The 22,604-nt window shown below is 44.1% G+C and overlaps 1 protein-coding gene across 2 annotated transcripts in view; it reads right to left on the bottom strand.

Moving 5' to 3' along the window:
- The window catches only part of COP1 (COP1 E3 ubiquitin ligase), a 181,186-nt gene that overhangs the window by 63,514 nt on the left and 95,068 nt on the right, over positions 1-22,604 (bottom strand). The gene's annotated exons all lie outside the window — the stretch shown is intronic.

Genomic DNA, 22,604 nt, shown 5'->3' with positions numbered 1-22,604 from the left:
ATCCTTCTTTCTGCCCCTTCCCTAGTATGGATGCAGAGGTCCCCAACCTTTTCCGGGCTGGGGACCGGGGGGGGGGGAGGGAGAGGAAGGCCCGGGGACTGGGGGGGAGAGGGAGGCCCAGGCCCCAGCATGCCAGCACTCACAAACCAGCAGGCGCGCCTCCCCCCCCCCCATGGCACAGTACTCGCTGCGCCGGAAGCGATCGGACGCCTACCGGCACAGCGAGTGCCACACTGCAGAGGGGGAGTCGGGGGCTCCAGTGTGCCAGCGCCCGCAAACGCGGAGATGCGGCAGGTCCTCGCCTGCGCATTTGCGCGGACCGGCACCTGTGCCTCCCTCCGCTGCAGCGCAGCCCTCGCTGCGCCGGGAGGCGCCGTTTGCTCCTGGCGCAGTGCACGTGCGCTGTGGGGGGAGGGAGGCACGCCTACTGGCACACCGGCGGCCGTGCCTCCCCCCCTCCCTGACACAGCCCGGTACTGGGCTGTGGCCAGGTAGTTGGGGAACACCAAATTAGGGGACATTCTAAATATTTAACCTAAATTGTTACTTAATATGCAGGTAGCTCCCTTGTGACAGTATGGAAAACAATGGTCACTGTGTTTGGGGAAACTGAAGGATTGGAACACTTTCATACTTGTTACCCACCCCAGTTTTTCTTTTTCAGCAAAATGTCAGTATAGAAATACAACTTGTTAGCATTATAGCACAGCACAGAAATACCAACATTTGACATCAATTTGGGTGCCTCAAATTGGGTGCCTCAAAACTCAAAATTACTTTGAAAATAATCCATTAAAATACCTCCTTCCTAGATGAAGGAAATAGGATCTGCAGAAGAATTACAGGCAAAATCAAATTTTACATATAACCAAAGCATGGTCCTTCTGCATTCTCCATATGTTCCTCCTTGGTTTTCAAATGGTGGCTAAATTCTATGCAACAACAGCCATAAGTATATTTCAAGAAGCATTGCTAGCATGAAGCTCTCATTTGAACTGAATTGAATAAAATTTAGAGAGAGCCATTACTTTATAGAATAACAGGTAGGTAAGACTTTATTTATCTTTGCAAGGTAATACCAGGTTCAGATATATTTCCCCCCAAGCATTTTAATCTAAAAATGGTCTTGGGGATCACATAGGTCGAGCTCTAGATGACCATTAAGAGCACTCTCACCAGCACTAAAAAATACTGTGCTATCAGAAAATCATTACAGAGTTCTGCCGTTGAGCTCTATTAGTTCCATCAGGAATTGATGGCTGGAGCATCTCCAATGATCCTGTCACTTCCTGCTTTCCAGAGAATGCAAGATACTTTCCCATTGTTGAGTACAGATAAGGACCGCAAGAATTTAAGAGGAGAGTACAGCACAGAAATACCAGACTTGGGATCCGATAAATGTATCTAATATGGGGCTGGCTGGGTGTTCTGCCATTTGTGGTAGGAAGTCTTCTGCAGCTGTCTTCTGCAAATGACCACACCTCTGTTTTTAGTCAACAGTTTCTATATCTGAGCTCCATGACTAGAATTAAGCCTGTATATGTGTGCGGATGGGTGGGGAGGCAGAAAAAACATGCTTTGGGAATGGGTTAAGTAATCCCCACCTGCTGATTCTGCCCTACCAATCCTTCCTGCCTTCTCATTAACTTGAGGAGGTCACATTTTGGAACAGATAAAAATGTAGTTTTATTCAAACAGCCACATCAATTAGCTCCGGACCAGGGGGAAAAATCTGAATGTGGAGAAGCCAAATTCAAATATGGTGAGGTCTGGGCTGCATAGATGCTCAGCTCGGAAAGAGAAGGCTACTACGCAGTGCATTCCTAAACAGAATTACCCCCTTCTGAGTGTAAAGGTAAAGGTATCCCCTGTGCAAGCACCGGGTCATATCTGACCCTTGGGGTGATGCCATCTAGCGTTTTCATGGCAGACTCAATATAGGGTGGTTTGCCAGTGCCTTCCCCAGTCATCACCGTTTACCCCCCAGCAAGCTGGGTACTCATTTTACCGACCTCGGAAGGATGGAAGGCTGAGTCAACCTTGAGCCGGCTGCTGGGATCGAACTCCCAACCTCATGGACATCGCTTCAGACAGCATTTCTGCTGCTTACCACTCTGCACCACAAGAGGCTTCTGAGTGTACCGGAGTCAAAAGACTTTGAATAACTGCTTAAGGACCTAACTGTAATAGACTGGTCATGCAATACCTGATGACACCATGAGTTTTCCATCAGGTGCATGTATGGCAGTGTATCCCAGGTACTCTCATCTGATGCATGTTTTAATCATCGTGTATTGCAGAGGACTTGGGCCCCCATGTGTGCCCCCATTAAAAATACTACTCCAAGATCATTTACGCACTGGAAGTTTCAAGCTGGGCTGCAGGCTGGAGTTTTAGTTGTGACAGGTTGCCCCACCTCTTCCTGCACCCACACAGGGGAGCATTTGGCCCGGTATGCCTCATCTGCCCCCGATTTGTGCTCCTGCATGGGAGCTGGGGCAGTGAAGTTCCCAGAGCGTAAACGCAGTTACAGAAGCTGCATGTCAGCGCAATGGCATGGAACCAAAGACCTGCAGGAAGCCTTGCAAAAGCACTTGGCTACCCAAAGGTCTTATTTTAAGGCAGAGTCATAATGCGCTGCCAGCCTAAGCAAAGAACTAAAAAGAGGTTATATTTTTGTCTGCTTGTGGATTGATCTGGACAAGATCACAAGGATTTTGCATTCTAGTGCCACATATCTGACCCCTGCGGAGGAAGGACTTGATCCCGCTATCAAGGCTTCACTGCTCTTTTACTACCTTGATAGTGAATCAAGCAGAAGACTTCATTATTAAGTGGCTGATTCAACCTTTCTCAACTTTTTGACCATTGATAAACCACTGAAACATTCTTCCAGCTTCAAGAAACCCCGGAAGTGATTTTGTAGAATATGGTTGGGAAGCAGAGTTTCCCTTCCCACCCACCTTCAGGCCCATCACTGGCCATTTTGGTACGAGGTGGCAGGTCAACATGACCATATCACTCAATAAATGTTTAACGCATTTAGAAAATATATTTAAAAATTAATTAACTCTCACGCATTAAGGAAAGCCTTCCAGAGCTGTCAAGCAACCCCAGGGTTTCACAAAACCTTGGCTGAGAAAGCCCGGGCTAAATCAACAATAGCATTTCTCTGCATATTTACTACTTTGCAAAGAAGCGGAAGCAAAGTGGAATGGTAGCCTAAAACCTAAATGGCAGCCTGGTGTTTTTGTTTTTGTTTCAAGTTTCACATTGAACAGTTTCCCTATGGCTTGAGGTTAGGGATGACATTTGACAGGCTATGGATAATGGCCTTCACATGCCAGGGACATTTTTTATTGACTGTTCTGAAGCTTTTCACAGAGCAGCCTGTAAAAGCTCCATTAAATAACCCCTTGCAGACAGATCACATACCTCATTTAAGATTTTACTCAGCTTTAGTGGAATAGCTAGTAGGGGAGGAGGGAAGAGAAAATCAGAAACAATATATGCGCACAGCTAGCTACCTACGTATCCAGTGAAATTTTGTTATTCACTGTTCTAAAGATGTAGTAGTATAGCTGAATGTTCACAGGACAACCCGATGCAGAATTCTTTGGGGAAAAGTCTGACAAAATCCTAGACTGGAGAAACTATACAGGATTGTTCTGCCAATCAGCCACTGCTCTTGGTTTTGCAACTCAAAGAGCCTTTTGCCAGCATTTGGCTGTGAAACAGGAGGCACCTGCCATGTTTCATCAGGTTCACTGGATAACCAGTCATGCACAAGACCTGGGGAATCCACCTAGAAAGTTTTAAAATGCGTCTAAATCAAAGCACTTGCTTGAGCAGGTATTTTTTCAAAGTCATTAGATGCAACATAAATTCAGCCTGGATATGTGCATGTGTGTGTGTGTGTGGGGGGGGGGGAAGCTTGTTACAATAAAACCATGGAGGATGGATGGCCTGCAGCTATATAAACTATTTCTAAAGTCCATACTTATCTCCTCTTGTACCCACTCTGAAGTTCAACAAGCACTGTGCTCCGAACGTCGTGCCAACAGAGCATGTGCTCATAACTTCTGACGCTTGCTTGGCTCGGTCTAACCCAAGCAGCTGCCCCAAGAAAAGCAGTTCCCAAGAAATGCAGCTGCCTTAGTCTGCCGTTGCCTTCGGTCATCTGGCCAGTTCATTTTGTGTTTCTCCGTTTTATTGAACTGTTTAAATATTTTATGAACATTTATACAGTGCAAGTTTGGTGTAGCGGTTAGGAGTGCGGACTTCTAATCTGGCATGCCAGGTTCGATTCTGCGCTCCCCCACATGCAACCAGCTGGGTGACCTTGGGCTCACCACGGCACTGATAAAACTGTTCTGACCGGGCAGTGATATCAGGGCTCTCTCAGCCTCACCCACCCCACAGGGTGTCTGTTGTGGGGAGAGGAATGGGAAGGCGACTGTAAGCCTCTTTGAGCCTCCTTCAGGTAGGGAAAAGCGGCATATAAGAACCAACTCTTCTTCTTCTAAATGCTCTTTTAATTTTAAAACATTTTAATGTTCGCTGCCTTGGGAGCCCTGTTTTTAAAATAAATACCATAATATATTGCAGTTTACTAATGGGACATTCCCTTCTTCAATGCATCTTTTTGTATTTGAAACTGCCATTCATTCCCCACTTTTCTAAATATACTCAATTTAGATTCTCCTTAAGTGTGATAGCTAACAGCCTCTATAGCAGCTCTCCAATTTCTGCTAATTCACCATAACGGAACACTCCTATTGGGATGGAGAGCTCTTGTCAAAGTAACCTAGGATTATATTGATCTCTCTTTGACCAAGACTTAATACTATAACCCCTAGTTCTATTAACAATGCAGGACTACACGAAAAAAAGACCTCTGATTGTTCATTTTAATAACAATATTTTGTTATTAAGGTGGTTGTTGCTATCAAGGGTACAGAGGAGAGCAACGAAGATGATCTGGGGCCAAGGGACCAAGCCCTATGAAGATAGGTTGAGGGACTTGGGAATGTTCAGCCTGGAGAAAAGGAGGTTGAGAGGGGACATGATAGTTCTCTTTAAGTATTTGAAAGGTTGTCACTTGGAGGAGGGCAGGATGCTGTTTCTGTTGGCTGCAGAGAAAAGGACGCACAGTAATGGGTTTAAACTACAAGTACAACGATGTAGGCTAGATATCAGGAAAAAAAATTTCACAGTCAGAGTAGTTCAGAGTAGTGGAATAGGCTGCCTAAGGAGGTGGTGAACTCCCCCTTACTGGCAGTCTTCAAGCAAAGGTTGGGTACACACTTTTCTTGGATGCTTAGGGCTGATCCAGCGTTGAGCAGGGGGTTGGACTAGATGGCCTGTACGGCCCCTTCCAACTCTATGATTCTATCAAGTTTCCTTTCCCTCTTGTGGGGAAACCGGACAGGAAAATTAGACCTAGAAAATAAAGTTCAGACCACTATTATACAAAGACTGACAACCAGGAAAGAAGGGGTAGGATTGGCCATAATCTCATCAGGTTCACCAGAAAGTCATTTTTTGAGTTAAACCAGCCCTTCCCCTCTTTGAGAGAAACAAACCTCAGACTATCGATATACTTTAGCACTAAAAACCCAAGTGTAGACTGAAGCTTTAAGAAGAACCAAGTCTACATGAGAAAAAAATATAACAAAACCATAAAAGCAGCCACAAAACCTCGCCATGCATTTATTTTGGAGAGAAAAAGAGGCATGCCAGGGATGCAAATAGAATCACAGTTCAGGTTGACATACAAGTGGAATTCTTAATGCCAGAAGCAAGCAAGCTCTGGCAGATAATGAGGCCACGACTACTAATCTGCCACAGTCTAGAAAGGAAATATTTATAGAGTCAATAATTCTTTAGTCTACTTTATCACATATGTATAACATCTTGAGTAAAAGAGTTTTTATATTTAAAAAAATCATATTTCTATTGTTTTCTGTTAATGTTACATGAGTAAAGGATACCTTAACAACCTGAATAGGCAAGAGTCATCCAGGCCAGTCCCGAACTGACTGTATGATTACGGTCCTCCTCGCATATTGTCCAGCCTGCCAGTTGAGATCCTCTTGAGCCCTGCTCTCTGTGCCCCCACCCACTGGTAGCATCATGCCTCTGGAATGCCACCTGCCTTGAGGCTCACCTGACACCCATTTTACTTTCCATTATATTCTGGCTCCAAGCATTTCTCTTTCCCCAAGCATTTCAATGAGGGATTCTATTTTTTAACGGCTTCATGATTTGCTACAAGACTGAAGACCTTTTATTTTAGACTGCTGCTTTTTAATAAGCACTTTAAATTGAGTTAGTTTGATTTATTTATGCTATTGATTTGGATTATTTTACTGATACAATTTTAGCGTTGGGTTTTTTTATTGCCTGTTCACTTGGTTCTGTTTTATTGTTGTAGGCTGTTATTTGACTGGAGAAGTAGCGTACGAATTCTCTAAACAATTGCAAATACTAGTGCAGACTGACGTTTAAGATTAGATTTGTTAAAAGTGTTACTGAAATCGCAAGAGAATTAGCGATTCTCCATTTCAATATACAAAGCTATGCAAACCAAGCTATACAAAAGCTGTTCCACAAGCCAGATAAAACGGTATCAGAAAGTGGGAAAGCAACTTTACAGTGCTTGCAAAGTTATGGAAATCAAGTGAACATTTTATGCCACATAAACATCACTGCATACTGAAAATCTCATGAAAACACCAAGAGCTAACTACATAAAGGTCTGTTTTACCTGCCAGGGGAAACCGGGAAGGCAGGGGAGAAAAGAGTAATGTAGAACAGCATTAGAAACCATGAGTTTATCATCTGTTGAGGAAGATAACCAAAAGTGTCATTTCATCAGGCAATATCTTGGAGTCCCTGGCTGGAAGCCCCTCAAATGCATCTACAGCCTTGGGAACTCCTGAAGTGGCAAGACATTATTCTGCCTAATGGAAGCAGCAACAGCTGGCAGTGACAGTAATCTTGCATTTAGGGGAGTGAGAAGAAAAGAAGAAGGGAATCAATTTTAACAGTTACTCACAAATCAATGCATTTATGTTGGACTGTCTGTTAAAGAAGCTCAGTTATTTTACATATACTGTTTTTAAGGAGACACCCAGAAAAGCTGCAGGTGGAAAACAACTATTTACCCTTGAATCCAAGGTATTAAACAACCCCGGCATCTCAGTCCTATGGCTCAAGGCAAGCAGTGCTATGTTTGGCATCGTTAAGTAAATGCTGCGAGGCTGAACTGTTCAGAAGGACCTCTGAGTAGTTCATTGTCCTCAATAATAAATGGTTCCTGTCATTTTGTGTATTTGTTGATGAGATGGTATTAGTATCTTTACCTTGTTTTTTCTGCTGAGCATAAGTACAGAAAGTGCTCTGAGCGACTACTGTTTCAGAGCAACAGAGTATAGCATTTTATTTGTATAAATAGTAACCAAGGTGGAGACTTCGGCAAGACCTCTGCACAGGGGTGCTCTTCCCCGCCCCCCCCATGTGAATTAAAGTGCCAATATTTACTCTCTGCCAATATTTATTCTATGCCAAACTTTTTGAACCCTTGGAGTTTTGAAAGGGAGTGGCAGGAACTGCTCCAAAATAGCTGCTGGAGGCAGACCCAAGGGCTCTCTCAGCTTCACCTAGCTCACAGGTTGTCTGTTGTGAGAAGAGGAAAAGGAAGGCCAATTTAAGCCACTTTGAGACTTCTTCTGGTAGAGAAAAGCGGCATATAAGAACCAACTTTTCTTCAGTAATATCAGGGCTCTCTCAGCCTCACCCACCTCACAGGGTGTGTTGTGGGGAGAGGAAAGGGAAGGCGAATGTAAGCCGCTTTAAGACTCCTTCTGGTAGAGAAAAGCAGCATATAAGAACCAACTCTTCTTCTTCTTCTACTGCAGGAGATGGAGCCAAATTCTCTCCTTGCTTGGCAAAAGGGGAATAAAAAAAGAAAGGAAAGCATAAGGGCTGAGGGGAAGAAGAGAAAGAAGGATGAAAAGAAGAAAAATGGAAAGCCTGGAAGGAGGAAAGTAGAAATAGGAAATAAAAAGAAGGAAAGTCTAAAAGGGGTAAATGGAACCCAACGCATTGGCTAAGGAAAGTCCAGGTGCTTGCTTACTAGAAGAAGAAGAAGAATAGTTGGTTCTTATATGCCGCTTTTCCCTACCCGAAGGAGGCTCAAAGCGGCTTACAGTCGCCTTCCCATTCCTCTCCCCACAACAGACACCCTGTGGGGTGGGTGAGGCTGAGAGAGCCCTGATATTACTGCCCGGCTAGAACAGTTTTATCAGTGCCGTGGTGAGCCCAAGGTCACCCAGCTGGTTGCATGTGGGGGAGCGCAGAATCGAATCTGGCATGCCAGATTAGAAGTCCGCACTCCTAACCACTACACTCTCCGCAGTATCTGGAGCAGCCTTTCCTAATTGTTTTATACCACTGAGAACCCCCTGAAACATTCCTCAGGCTAAGAGAAACCCCAGAAGTGTCATGATCATGCCAAATATGGTAAGAGAAGCATAGTGGTATACATGCCCACCTGGGGCCTCTCCTCTTCCCACCCCTTCTAAGCCTATCATTGATCATTTTGAGAGGGGTGGGTCAGTCAACATGACCATATATGATCGTATCATCTGATAAATATGAATATGAATATGAATATGAATATGAATATAAATAATCAACTCCCACCCATTCAGGAAACCTTTCCAGGGCTGTCAAAAAACCTAAGGGTTTCACAAAACCATGGAGGAGAAAGTCTGTTCTAGGGGCTATGGAAAACTTTCAGTTGAACGAAAGCAGCCAATAACAAACTTTGCCTTTCAATAGCCCCACCCACTTTCAACAAAGATCACCAGGAACCAAGCAAAGTATTGGCAGGTGCTGTGGTGACCAGGGGCACCGAGTTGGGGAACCTCACCCTATTCTCTTTCATTCAAGCTCTGGTAAGACTGACTAAAAATCATGACTTAAATGAAAATACTTTCTATTTCCTCCCCCCTTCCCTGTCAACTATATCCTTGTGCCATTTCGTATTCAATGGGAATGATAAGTGTATTATAGCGCAAGAAACTGGGTCCACATCAAAGTAGTATCCGTGAAAGAAACTGTGCACCTTTAAATGGTTCCTCTGAAGCAAATCATAGCCTCCCAGCCAAGACACATGATGCTCTGAGGTCAGTTTATTTTGGTAACATCAGAGTCTCACTGGATGTCGTTAACTCCAATCCATTCATTTTTTAACTTCATCCAAGGTTTTTCTACACATAATGACAGAGGTGGTGGAAAGTGCTGTCACGTCGCAGCTGACTTATGGCAATACTGTAAAGTTTTCAAGGTAAGAGATGTTCAGAGTTGGCTTGCCACTGCCTGTCTCTATGCCTGGCTTTCTCAACCAGGGTTTTGTGAAACCCTGGGGTTTCTTGACAGCCCTGGAAGGGTTTCCTGAATGGGTGGGAGCTAATTCATTTTTAATCTGTTTTTTGGATTTGTTAAACATTTATTTATTTATTATTTGGATTTGTATCCCAACACTCTCCGAAGACTCGTGACTGGTTACACAAAGACAGAATTAAAACCCCATTAAAATAAATCATAATCCCCCATATCATTAAACTCATAAAAACCCTTAAAATGATGGCATAATCCCCCAATCCTTCCCCAATTTACAGTCAAATCACCACAGGTACAGGGATCGCAGACTGGAATAGCAGTGGCTAGAGGAGGGGCCCCAGTTGTCCCTGCAACCCGGCCTCAATCAAAGATCTGGTGGAAGAGTTCCATCTTACAGAACTAAGGCACCTCTGTCACAGCCATCAGCTCTTCCGGGAGCTCATTCCACCAGGTGGGGGCCAGGACTACAAAAGCCCTAGCCCAGGTCGAGGCTAAGTGTGCTTCTCTGGGGCCAGGGACCACAAACAGATTTGCATCAACAGAGCAAAGGGCCCTTCGGGGGACATAAGCGGGCAAGCGGTCCCTCAGATAGACAGGGCCCAAGCCGCAGACGGCCTCAAAGGTTAATACCAAAACCTTGAATCTGATCCAGGCCACGACTGGCAACCAATGCAGCTGCTTCAGAACAGTCTGAATATGATCAGGTGATATGATCATATATGGTCATGGTGACCCACTCACCATTCTCAAAATGGCCAATGGTGGGCACAGAGGAGATGAGAAGGGAGGTGCCCCACGTAGGCGTGTACATAATTATGCCTTTCATCCATATTTGGCACATTAGCAGCACTTCTGGGGTTTCTCAAAGCCTGAAGAATGTTTCAGGGGGTTCTCAATGGTAAAAAAGTTGAGAAAGGCTGCTCTATGTAGTGATTTCCTTGATGATCTATCCAAATACTAACCAGAGGCAACTCTGTTTTGCTTGAAAGAGATTGGGCTACTGTTGGCTACCCAAGTCAGGGAGCACATGAACAATACTGAATTATAAACCAGTGGCCTATATTGATGCATAATTACAAAATAATACCAAGTCACTGACAGATCTGTACTATCTTGGCTTTGTATCTCATGGCATAGCTTGTTTATTCACAGCAGAGATCTATGGCAGCATGACTAGGGTGGCTTCATTGGAACTCCTGGTTGTGTTTCCACTTTTCAAAAAAAAATCACTATTATCATTATAGAACTATCACTATTCATGAGGCTTTACAGAACAAAAGGTCAGTTGCCCGAGGAGTTTGCCATCTAAAGTTTAACACAGGGGAGGAAATGGAAGGAAGGGGAAAAGACTGGCAGCCGGGATAAGACCTTCTGTAGAGGATGGGAACTAAAGGGCTTAAGCTAAAAGTGGTGGTGTGGAGAACTCCAAAGGTTCAGAGGTGTCACACAGATGTTAAAATAAGGGCCAACCATAAAAGAAATCAAATGGTACAGTGAAGGAACAGGAGATCTCTGTATGGCTAAATGTGATAGATCAGAACAAGTCAAGGACATGGACAAGAGCATATCACAGATAAGAGGGAGCAGACTTATAGACTTGCAATAGTCCTCACAACCACCCAGGAGGTAGGTTAAGCTGAGAGAATAACTGGCCCAAGGCTGGCCAAGTGAGTTATATGAGTGAGTAGGGATTTAAAACGAAGTTCTAGACCAAAACTTCTACAATCCATAGAGAGCTGCAATTTACTTATATGTTTATTTGGTTTATGTACGTTTAGCAAGATACATAAATCTATCATCTCTACTTTACAAGGACACTCCTGCAAACAATCTCTGATCTAAAATGAACCAGCCTCATAGCTATTGTGCACTACCTAACTCAGATATAGGTTAAAAGCTTTAATTGTTTTGGGGGGAAGACTTTAAATAGTTCTTCCACAGATCTTTTTAAAAAGCAATTTTAAGCAAGGGATATTTTCTGATTGTTGTGGGTTTTTCAGGCTTTCTGGCTGTGGCCTGGTAGTGTTAGTCCCTGATGTTTCACCATTAACTGTGGCGCAGAGAGATTCCCATCTTATTGTGTCCAGCCTTTGAAGACACCATCCACAGTTACAGGGATAACATCATGGCCACACAGCCCAGAAAACTCACATCAACCAACTGACTCTGGCCATGAAAGTCTTCCACATTTTCTTATATTTATCAAATTTTTACCTTTTAGCATCAGTTCTTTTGACAGCTCTGGCGTAAAAGCCATACACCCTCAGGGTAACATAAGAATGAAAAAGTTTTTAAAAATGTTCCAGTAATTTTTAGCTTGGGGCATTAAAGAGAAATGTAAGATAGTGGCTCTGGTGTAGTGCCTTTTATCTTTCTCGCTGAATAAAGGGAGAATATCTAATAAAGCTGTTTAAGATAGAAGAATTACATTACAATAAAAGGAGCTTCAGTGCTGTCTGATAATAAAAGGGAACAGAATGATACGCACAAAGGTTGTTTTGATTGCTGTAGTGAGGGAAGAACACACAGAATTGTAGAAACACAGTTTACACAGCCTATCTGTGAAGAAGTACATACCAAGACAGCTGCTGAGCATAAAGGTAAAGGTATCCCCTGTGCAAGCACCGAGCCATGTCTGATCCTTGGGGTGACGCCCTCTAGCGTTTTCTTGGCAGACTCAATACGGGGTGGTTTGCCAGTGCCTTCCCCAGTCATTACCGTTTACCCCCCAGCAAGCTGGGTACTCATTTTACCGACCTCGGAAGGATGGAAGGCTGAGTCAACCTTGAGCCGGCGCCTGGGATTGAACTCCCAGTCTCATGGGCAGACAGCTTCAGACAGCATGACTGCTGCCTTAACACTCTGTGCCGCAAGAGGCTCTTGCTGCTGAGCATAACTGCACCTAAAATGAGCATCAGTGCCCCACTTCCAGCCAAATTTTGGAGCATGAGTATCCAAATGAAAGGATAAAGACTGCAGGACACTTAGAATAAGTTCTTTTTTTAAGTATCAGAATAGTTTATGACCCAATGATCAAAACAAGTTTAAATCACCACTAGGGGTGTGCATTCTGTACAAACTAAGCCAACCCCCCCCCAAAAAAAAATAATAACTTGCTCATATTTGGGGGGTATAATTTAAACCTGTTACAGATCAAAGAATCTGATCAGCTTCTCATATAGCTGACCTTGAATTTAAAAAGGAGCAACAAAAAAGCCCTGCACTGCCTCCAATGGGGCTGGGTCCTCTAGCACCCTGGTTTAAATCACGCTGCTGGAGAAGCCGTCCCAGCCAGGATTTCCTTCCACACGTTGTAAGCCATGCTGCAGAAGAAGCTGATCCAAGGATGTGCATGCCATGGGAAGGTCTTTCCCTGCTACATGCAGACCTGGCTTGAATGTCTTCTCCAGCAGTGCAGTTTTAACCATGCTGCAGGAGAAGCTGGCTCCAAGGTCTGCATGCCGTGAGGAGATTGGACAGTACATCAAGTCAAAGCGGTCCTAACGACCTTGAAACACCATGGGCTGACTAGGATTTCATTGTGGTTTTATTAATCTGTTGTAAACCACTGTGAGCTGGCTGGCCGGCCCGAGAGTGGTAGTCAACAAGTTCAATGATTGTAGATAGATTGGTGACAGACAGACAGAATTCACTGGGTACTTTCTTGGGATGCTTGCTTAAACAGAAAGCACCTAGGCTCAGGAGGGACATGTCCTCCAATAGAGGACTTCTTGCCATGCAAGTATAATAGCAGCATCCAAGCTATCAGTATTACTGCAGAGCTGATTCATATAGAGCTTATTAGGGAGGGACAGTTTATAAGTCTAATAAATAATAATTTCAGGATCAAAACAGAGTCAACTTTTTTTTTAAGGAGCAAGAGAAAGCTGACCTATATCTTGCATTCAGTGGTGATTAGAGTTTATGTTAAGCCATATTGGATCTCACAGTTGATCGGACTTCCCCCAGGTTTTTTTAGGCTCCAATCCCCAATTCAATTAGGCTGTTCTCTCTTTTCCAACTGATGCATCAATATTTAGAATGGATTGTTCAAGGTTCAGTGAGTGCAAGCCATTTTAGAAACATAACAATCCCCACCACCACCGCCCTACACTTTTGTTACCACTCATTGTGGGAACTGACCAAAGGCAAAATTCTGATTTTAAGTAATTTACTCATTAACTTCCACTGAGAGCCAGCATGAATTCAAGTTTGCCATCAGAAGGATGCCATTAAAGTAAGAGTCTAGTGAAATCAACTGAATATGTGGTTTGCAGCTCAGCTTCAAGCATTCCTGGACACGGTTCTCTACTGGCTCCAGTCAGGTGTCATGAACCTCGATTCATGTCTGCTTAGTTTCGTTTTCTGAAGCCTGGCAAGGTTGGGGGTTGTAAACCTGTAAATCTGTCCTCAGGCTCCAAGACTCCCCCACTTTCCAAGGGGGAGTTTTCTTCCATTGCTTTATCTATCTTCTCCAAGTGACCTTGCATAAACAGCCTAGTCTCAACAGGGCTGTAACTGTAGAGATTAGTTTCCGGCCATATGGCAAGCCTGTGGACCTTAGCACCTTTGGTTCGCTCCTGCTCTCCCACCAAAATGCCTTTGTACCCCTCCCTTATTGAGAGAACCCTATATTCGTTCTGAAATGACTATTGTTCCCTATTACTATCAAGATCTTTGCTTAGGAGATCTTGACCTGCTTTAGCTGTATGTAGACTCTGTTTAATAAAGTACTTCTTTGGATCTTCAACTACCTGTTGGATCTCGGATGTGGCTGCTTTATCACGGACTCTGCTAGCTGGGCTCAGCTTGATTCCTGACATCAGGCTTATGAGCTGCTCTAGCAGCCCTCATCGGCAATATCTGCCTGTATACTGGCAGCAGTATGATTACCTTAAGTCTTATGAATACTCTCAGTAGCATTTGATGTGATGAACTGAACTGACAAAAAAGAATGAATGGCAAAAAGACACAGGATATGCCATTTCCTAGGCTAAACAAGGCCTAAGAAGCTAACCAAATATACACCATGTACCTTGTCTTATATATATGAGAGAGAGATTTCTAGAACAGTCAGCCAAGAGAAGCAGGTGTGTTCATTTTTTTCTTGAATGCATTACCGTATTTGCCAGAGTATAAGACGACTGGGCATATAAGACGACCCCCCCAACATTTCCACTCAAAATATAGAGTTTGTTACATTACATTACGGTACCTGTCATTGTCACCATTGTACGGCCGCAGCGTGACCGCAGCGTCTCCGGCCTGCCCCTGCATCTCCCTGTGACAGGCACTAGTGCGCAAGTGTGCATGTGGGAGCTCTGCGTAGACAAGGGGCAGGCCGGAGCGCCGCTGCTTCCTGCCTAGCAAAACGGGCCGGTCACGCCGGAAAGGCTGGCACCCCTGTTTCGCTGCTGACGCTCGCCGCAGCCACGCTGATGACCCGCCGCGGCCACGCTGGATACCGCACGATATTGGATGGTATGTAGAATGAGGTGGGCGGGCATCGGGAGGCCACTATGGGCACTGGGCGGACATTGGGAGGCCACTATGGGCAGCTATGTCTATCCCAACTGAAGTGCACCTGGAGTATAGAATGACTTTCCCACTTGGAGGCATGTTTTTCAGGGGGGGAAAGTAGTCTTATACGCCAGCAAATACAGTAATTCAAGCACACCCAAAGGAATGGATTACATTATTTCTTTTCTTTCCCTTGTTAAAGGTCGAAATTTATAGCAATTAATAATGACATCATATGTGACAAAAAAGGTATTTCATTGATTCAGTTACCAGAACCAACCCCCCTTAAATTCTTTGGACTTCCCTTCTCATATGTTTCTCTCTGTGGTCCCCTTCAAATGAGCCAAGGCCCCTGTTGAGAATAGCTGAATTATGCTACTATAACAATTCTTCTAGAGATTTCTCCCACCCTAACTCAACCACCACTCAGATGCTTTTGAGGGCAGCTCTGCGTGGAACATGTAACATTAACCTTAAAAACAAGTTGGTGATGGCTGGGTTAGGATGAGAGACCTTTCTAGGATGAAGCATCTGTGTTTTCAAGAGATACCATCCCCCAAAGACCAGCATTTCCACAGTAGTCGATGTTCAGGCATTGTATGGTAGGGCAGGATTACCTCCATACTGCAGATAAGTATCTGAATTTTAAAAATTACCTTCCATCAAACAACTACTGACTATGAATGAGATGACATCTGAACTCGGAGCTTCACACTTAGCCTCTACATTTAGAAGAGTTTTTTTTTTTTTTTTTTGTAACCTGCTTCTTACTACCTGAGGAAGTCTCAAGGCAGCTCACAAATACCATCCCTTCCTCTCCCCACAGCAAACACCCTGTAAAATAGGTAGGACTGAAAGCCCTGAGAGAACTGTCCAAGGTCACCTAGCTGGATGCATGTGGAGGAATAGGGAATCAAACCCACTTTTCCAGATGAGAGGCTGCCATTCTTAACCATGATACCAAGCTGGCTCTCTATACTAAATGGATTGAGATTTTTAAGCAGGCACAAGCAACTAATTCACAGCTGAACACCCAGGAGTTGGTGCCTCTCATCCAATCCAAACTAGTCTATAACCTTCACTCCCCTATAAATTCATTGTCCCCCCTCCATTGATTATGCATTTGGCTGTCACATTTGTTACCGTTCCTCGCCTCACTTCTTCCCTTTTATGTGCCCTCTAAACCACTGCCATCAACCACCAGAGGCAATGAATAAAGATATACAAACAAGGCGCAGAGCTGGCAAAGCACTGAGCGACAGCGATTAGTAAACAAAATAGCATCATTCTACCTTGACTCCAGCATTTGTGCACACAAAGCTAAGGTAAGCTGAAATGCCAAAGTGTATCCCATTCATGTTTGCCAGTATGATGAGATGCTCCATGGCTCAGCTTTACTTTTCTTTCCCATTATTTATGCAGGGATAAAGGACTCAGTGAGGACAACTTGTGCCTGGGTTATACTTACTCGAGAATACAGTCGAGGCTCATGTGACAGATTTCTCCAGACTCTCTGTTGCCAATTCAGGGCTGAGGAGTCATTGTACTGATGGCTGCAGAGAGCCTGCTGGGTGTAGAGGTTAAGAGCAGGGACAGCTTCTAATCTGGTGAGCCAGGTTTGATTCTGCGCTCCTCCACATGCAGCCAGCTGGGTGACCTTGGGCTTGCCATAGCACTGATAAAGCTGCTCTGACCGAGCAGTGATATCAGGGTTCTCTCAACATCACCTCCCTCACAGGGTGTCTGTTGTGGGGAGAGGAAAGGGAAGGCAGTTGTAAGCCACTTTGAGACTCCTTAGGGTAGAGGAAAGTGACATATAAGAACCAACTCTTCTTCTTCTTCAGTCTGGAGCTACGCAGGATCGCACACTGCCCATTTTAAGATCACAGCAGTGATATTCTGCTCAGGATGTGAACTGCTCCACTCAGTGAGGAATAAAAAAAATTAGATTGTTGATGTGGACCCTCGTTTGCAGTGGGACAGCACAGAAATGGATTTTCCACCTCGGTGAAAACGACACCACTTTCAGTTTAATGCCTAAACCGACACGCACCTCGGTATTGGGATTTCTGGACCTTGCAAATGGAAACAGAGCTCCGAGGCCCATCAGAGCTCTGCCTGACTGATTTGCTCCAGCCCCACTGAAAAGGCCTACGTCAAAGCAAGCAGGAAATGGGTTCAGATGGGCTGCTCAGCTGCTCCTGTGTGTAGCTCATGGTCTGTGTCTCATTACCTCTTGCTTTTATGGCAGCGACTTGAAATGTGATTCTTCTTTGCTTGTCAGAAGGGCCACCTTAGGCTGGCATGGCAACATCTTAAAATCATGACCTGAAAAAAAATAATCCCTCCCCTCTCTTGTTTTGTAACATTTAGCTTGATGGGGATGTCTGGTAAACTCAAAAGCCGACACACTGCTGTGTGTTATTGGGTTGGTAGCAATAAAAGGTAATATACTGTCTGGGTTTTTGGCTTTCTGGTGTTGGCTTTTGGACCCACAAAGCGGTAAACAACTCATGTCATGAATCTGCTTCTGACTCTTCTGCTCATACCCACTGTCCAGTCTGTTAGCTGTCATTCTACAGAACTCATATCACAAGCTTGCCCTTTGATACTGCACCCAGCAGAAATCAATGTATATGTGGAATAGATTTTTACTTGTCTCCATCTAAGGTTTTGTAGACAGATCTTCATATTATGGCAAGCAATTTTGCGACCCAAGGCCATTCTGACTCTCAACTCTGCCTGCTGACTATCACCTCCTTACATTCTTTCCCACGGCCTTTTGCAAGGCAAGCCAAATATGCCCCATAGGGCTTCCCAAACTCAACAACAGAGCTATCAACTTGTTTGAAGTATATAACTGGTAGAAGTTCACCAGGAATCCCCCCCCCCCCCATGTTCTCCAAGCCTCTCATCACTCAGAACCTGGGCCATTCAACTACTCCAGAGTGAAGGGAGGGAGTTAGAAGAATTAGTTGCTTCAGCTTCTGTCCACATATGGTGGACAGTGAGGAAGAAGCAATGGTAGGTTGATTATGAAGGCAACTGCCTCAGTCCACCTTATGGTACAGCTGGCCTTGAGCCTTCTGCATATCTAATCAAAGCTTAGCATCTTCCTACGAGTATCTTTTTACTCAAGGTATCATATAAACAACTAAAAAGCAGCAACAGTACCCAAATTTCCATCTTCAATTCTGCAACAGCAACCTGTAAACAAATGCTATGACTTTTCTGCCACTTTATTTGTCGTTTTTATCTCCTTCAATGCTGATTTCAGCGCCTGAGTACTCAGCTTTCAGAACACATCTGCGTATTTTAACTACAGGAATACATTTCTAATAGCTGTCACTGAGTCAAACTCACTTTCTCAACTTGGTACCCAACTGGGGCCAAACAGATGTCCAACATGAGGCAACAATACAAAGTTTTACATTTAAAATGATAGTTGTAATGGAATGAGGAGCATTTAAACGCAAAGAAACAGTAGCTGTTGATAACACTTAAAATTACACTTTAAAACATTTTCAGCCTCAAGAAATCCTTTTTTTTTCAAATCCAGGCTTTCCACCCACGCTGCCATTATCTATGGAATCCCTTCTTACATCGATAGATAAAGGAAGAGTGTCTTTAGACCTCAAGTATCTTAGACCTAACACAATTTGGAACCTCCTTATGCAAGTTGAAAGTCACCCACAGTCTTTTTCCAGAAACGATGACAGCAAAAATATCAAAAATGTCCTTCAGTACCACCAGCTTCCTTCTTCCACTCACATATAATATCCCCCCATGGACAGATCTCACACACACTTATGTGATTCTCCTGACCCACCTTTGCTCTCTTTTGCTGAGTGATCTCTTGGGGATGGGAAGGGGATGTAAAACTGGTCAAAAGGTCAATATTAGAAAGAAAATATATTAGAGAAGGTCAGTAATAGAATGAAAATGTATTACAGATTATGCGGTTGTGTCTACTTCATGATACAGCTCAATTTAAAATATAAGCAGCTAGTCATAAGGACTTTAAGGGCGGCCAGTTTCACATAGGGATATGCAAAACAGTGAGGGGGAAAGAGTTAGGGATTAAGCTGTCGGTAGTAGTACTTTCTACTAGTTGCTACTATGAACTGTGAAGGTCAAGGCAGACCTCCCTGGGGAGAGGAGGAGGACAGGTAAAGAAAAGACTAAGCTCCTTGCCAGTCCTAGAGGGTGTCTTGAGTAGACCAAGAGTCATGCTGCCTCTTCATATATATATAATATAATAACTGGTGATTAAAAAAGCCTCGTCTTCCTTCGTGTTACATCAATTCTGAGGATTACGGTGGCAAGACACTTCGGAAGCCCGTTATTCTGTCATGGCACAAAAGAACTGCAAAGAAGGCACCCTTAAAGTTCGTTCTTGTACTGAGGAGCCACAACGGGTAGAGTTGAAAAATCTTATATAAATGCTAAAGACGGGTACAGCAGCAATTAAGATTCTAACTGGTATCACTCAAAAGAATCACATCAGAGTGATATGCAAGGGTACACAATTTCTGAGGCAAGCTACTTTCAGAACCCCCTACGGAGCAGAGTAAGCATGTAAGGAGCATGTAAGGAGTTAGTACTGGCTCCCCGCTAGCAATGAGTTAAAGCCAGACTGTGTAGCTCCAAGCTGTCTTAATACAACAGGATAGAGATCCCACTTAGTTACTTTACTCCACCAAGTGAAGGTTGTAAAAGACGCATTTGTTTCAGAGTATAAAAGTTGAAAGCAGGGGTAGTCAAACTGCGGCCCTCCATATGTCCATGGACTACAATTCCCAGGAGCCCCTGCCAGCGAATGGTTTAAGGAATGCAATAAACCCGCTAGTTAAGAAGGGGGGACGGCTGCTGGTTGTCAACTTAGCTAAGAGTGACCTGAAGATCCCATAGTAGGTTTCATCTTCTCCTAAGCCTCCCTGTCCTCTTCTCAACATTTATCGACTCAGTAGACAACCTAAACACATAATATTAAAATATTCCTTTTGAGGAACTATATGACTTAGCTAACAATTGGTCTTATCCATCCTTTCCTTCTTTCAAACATTCACCCTTATTTGCATAGGGAACTATTATATTTATGGGCAATATTTACAGCTCGTCTTGGTGCCTTATCGAAGCCAATAAAAATAATCACGCCAAATAAAAATACATTGCAAAACCAGTTAAAGTCAGTGCTAAAATACATATTGAAGACACAAATCAGCAAAGGACAACATAAGGCAGAAAAAAGGGACCAGTGAGGAAATGCTCGGCAGCACAAGAAGACTTGTTGACAAAAGACAATGATAGAAGGCAACAGACAAATATCCCTGGGGAGAGCATTTCATAATCTTGACACAACAATTGAGAAGGTCCTTTCCTCCCTTAGGATGCCATCCACCTAGCCACAAAAAATGGCTAGAAGATAACTGCAGCACTCAAATAGGTTTGTACAGCATTAGGCGGCCCTTAGGTAATGCCGGCTCCAAAAGGTACAGGGCTTTAAAGGTCAACACCTGTACCTTAAATTAGGCCTGGAAACAAACTGGGAGTCAAGGCAGATGGGCCAACACCGGAGTGAAACACCTCTTACAACCTACTCCAGTCCACATCCGGGCTGTATTCTGCACCAACTGGAGTTTCCAAACACTTTTCAAGGTCAGCCCCACCTACTGAACACTGCAGTAATCTAACCCAGGGGTAGTCAACCTGTGGTCCTCCAGATGTTCATGGACTACAATTCCCATGAGCCCCTGCTAGCAAACGCTGGAGGACCACAGGTTGACTACCCCTGAGATTCTAACCTAGAATCATCTTTCCTAAAGTATCACTAGAACTTCCCCTTTCTTTTCCTTTACCCTGTCTTGCCTTTTCTCAACCCCATCTGCCCAAGTACAGAACCATTTTCTTAACAGTATGCCAGGAAGTCTCCTTTTGTCTATTTTTAAAATTTTATTTCCAGATTTATATACCGACCATCCCATTACCCAATGCTGCTGGGTAGAACTTCTATATTGTGTATTTCCAGTACTGATCAACCCTTCTACCTAGTAAATGCAGTTTAAATCATAGAATCATAGAATCATAGAGTTGGAAGGGGCCATACAGGCCATCTAGTCCAACCCCCTGCTCAACGCAGGATTAGCCCTAAGCATCCTAAAGCATCCAAGAAAAGTGTGTATCCAACCTTTGCTTGAAGACTTCCAGTGAGGGGGCACTCACCACCTCCTTAGGCAGCCTATTCCACTGCTGAACGACTCTGACTGAGAAAAACTTTTTCCTGATATCTAGCCTATATCGTTGTACTTGAAGTTTAAACCCATTACTGCGTGTCCTTTCCTCTGCAGCCAGCAGAAACAGCATCTTGCCCTCCTCCAAGTGACAACCTTTCAAATACTTAAAGAGGGCTATCATGTCCCCTCTCAACCTCCTTTTCTCCAGGCTGAACATTCCCAAGTCCCTCAACCTATCTTCATAGGGCTTGGTCCCTTGGCCCCAGATCATCTTCGTCGCTCTCCTCTGTACCCTTTCAATTTTATCGATGTCCTTCTTGAAGTGAGGCCTCCAGAACTGCACACAGTACTCCAGGTGTGGTCTGACCAGTGCCGTATACAACGGGACTATGACATCTTGTGATTTTGATGTGATGCCTCTGTTGATACAGCCCAAAATGGCATTTGCCTTTTTTACCGCTGCATCACACTGCCTGCTCATGTTTAGTTTACAATCCACAAGTACCCCAAGGTCTCGTTCACACACAGTGCTACCTAGAAGCGTATCCCCCATCCAGTAGGCATGCTTTTCATTTTTCTGACCCAGATGCAGAACTTTACACTTATCTTTATTAAATTGCATCTTGTTCTCATTTGCCCATTTTTCCATTGTGTTCAGATCTCGTTGAACTCTGTCTCTATCTTCCGGAGTATTTGCCAGTCCTCCCAATTTGGTGTCATCTGCAAACTTGATGAGTAGTCCCTCCACCCCCTCATCTAGATCATTAATAAATATGTTAAAAAGTACCGGGCCGAGCACCGAACCCTGAGGTACCCCGCTACTCACCTCTCTCCAGTCTGATGAAACAGATTTCTTCTTAAAGCTCGTAGCAACTTGTTTCCCCTGACCTGAAGCTAGGTGGACATTTAGCCATATAAACCCTCGAACAACTAAACCCCAGTGAGCTGCCTCATTCAGCTAAGTCCCAGGTGGATCTAGAAGCTTCGATTGGCACAGGTATCTAAGCATGTTTCTTCACTGGTGCTTCAGAAATTTTGTTTTGCCTTCTTTTCCACATGAAGCATTTCAAGGAGAAAAGACAATTATGATGTTTCAGGGGGAAAAAAACGAAATGCTATCTTTTAAAATGAAGCCGTATTGTTTCACCAAGTGCTGCTCTGTAGATGTATAAAAATAAACCCCTGACATTTCCTACTAAAAGCTTTTCTAAAGTGTCTGCTGCTCTCCAGCACTGTCCGGAAGTACGGCAATTCGCGTTTCTCCATTAAGTTTGCCAGCAAAGTTTTCCTTGCCATCCAGAAGACAACACTGCACAATGCGACAGGGACGGACGTCACCCTCCTCATTGCGTCTTACCAATGTGAACATAGAATTCTGGGGGGACAAAGGAAGAACATCCTTTTGGCCTCTGCTCACCTCTCCTTCCTAATGCCAATAAG

The sequence above is a fragment of the Paroedura picta genome, chromosome 4 (genome assembly GCF_049243985.1).
Source record: "Paroedura picta isolate Pp20150507F chromosome 4, Ppicta_v3.0, whole genome shotgun sequence".
In the NCBI taxonomy this organism is placed as follows: domain Eukaryota; kingdom Metazoa; phylum Chordata; class Lepidosauria; order Squamata; family Gekkonidae; genus Paroedura; species Paroedura picta.
This window is presented reverse-complemented; position numbering and strand designations above follow the sequence as displayed.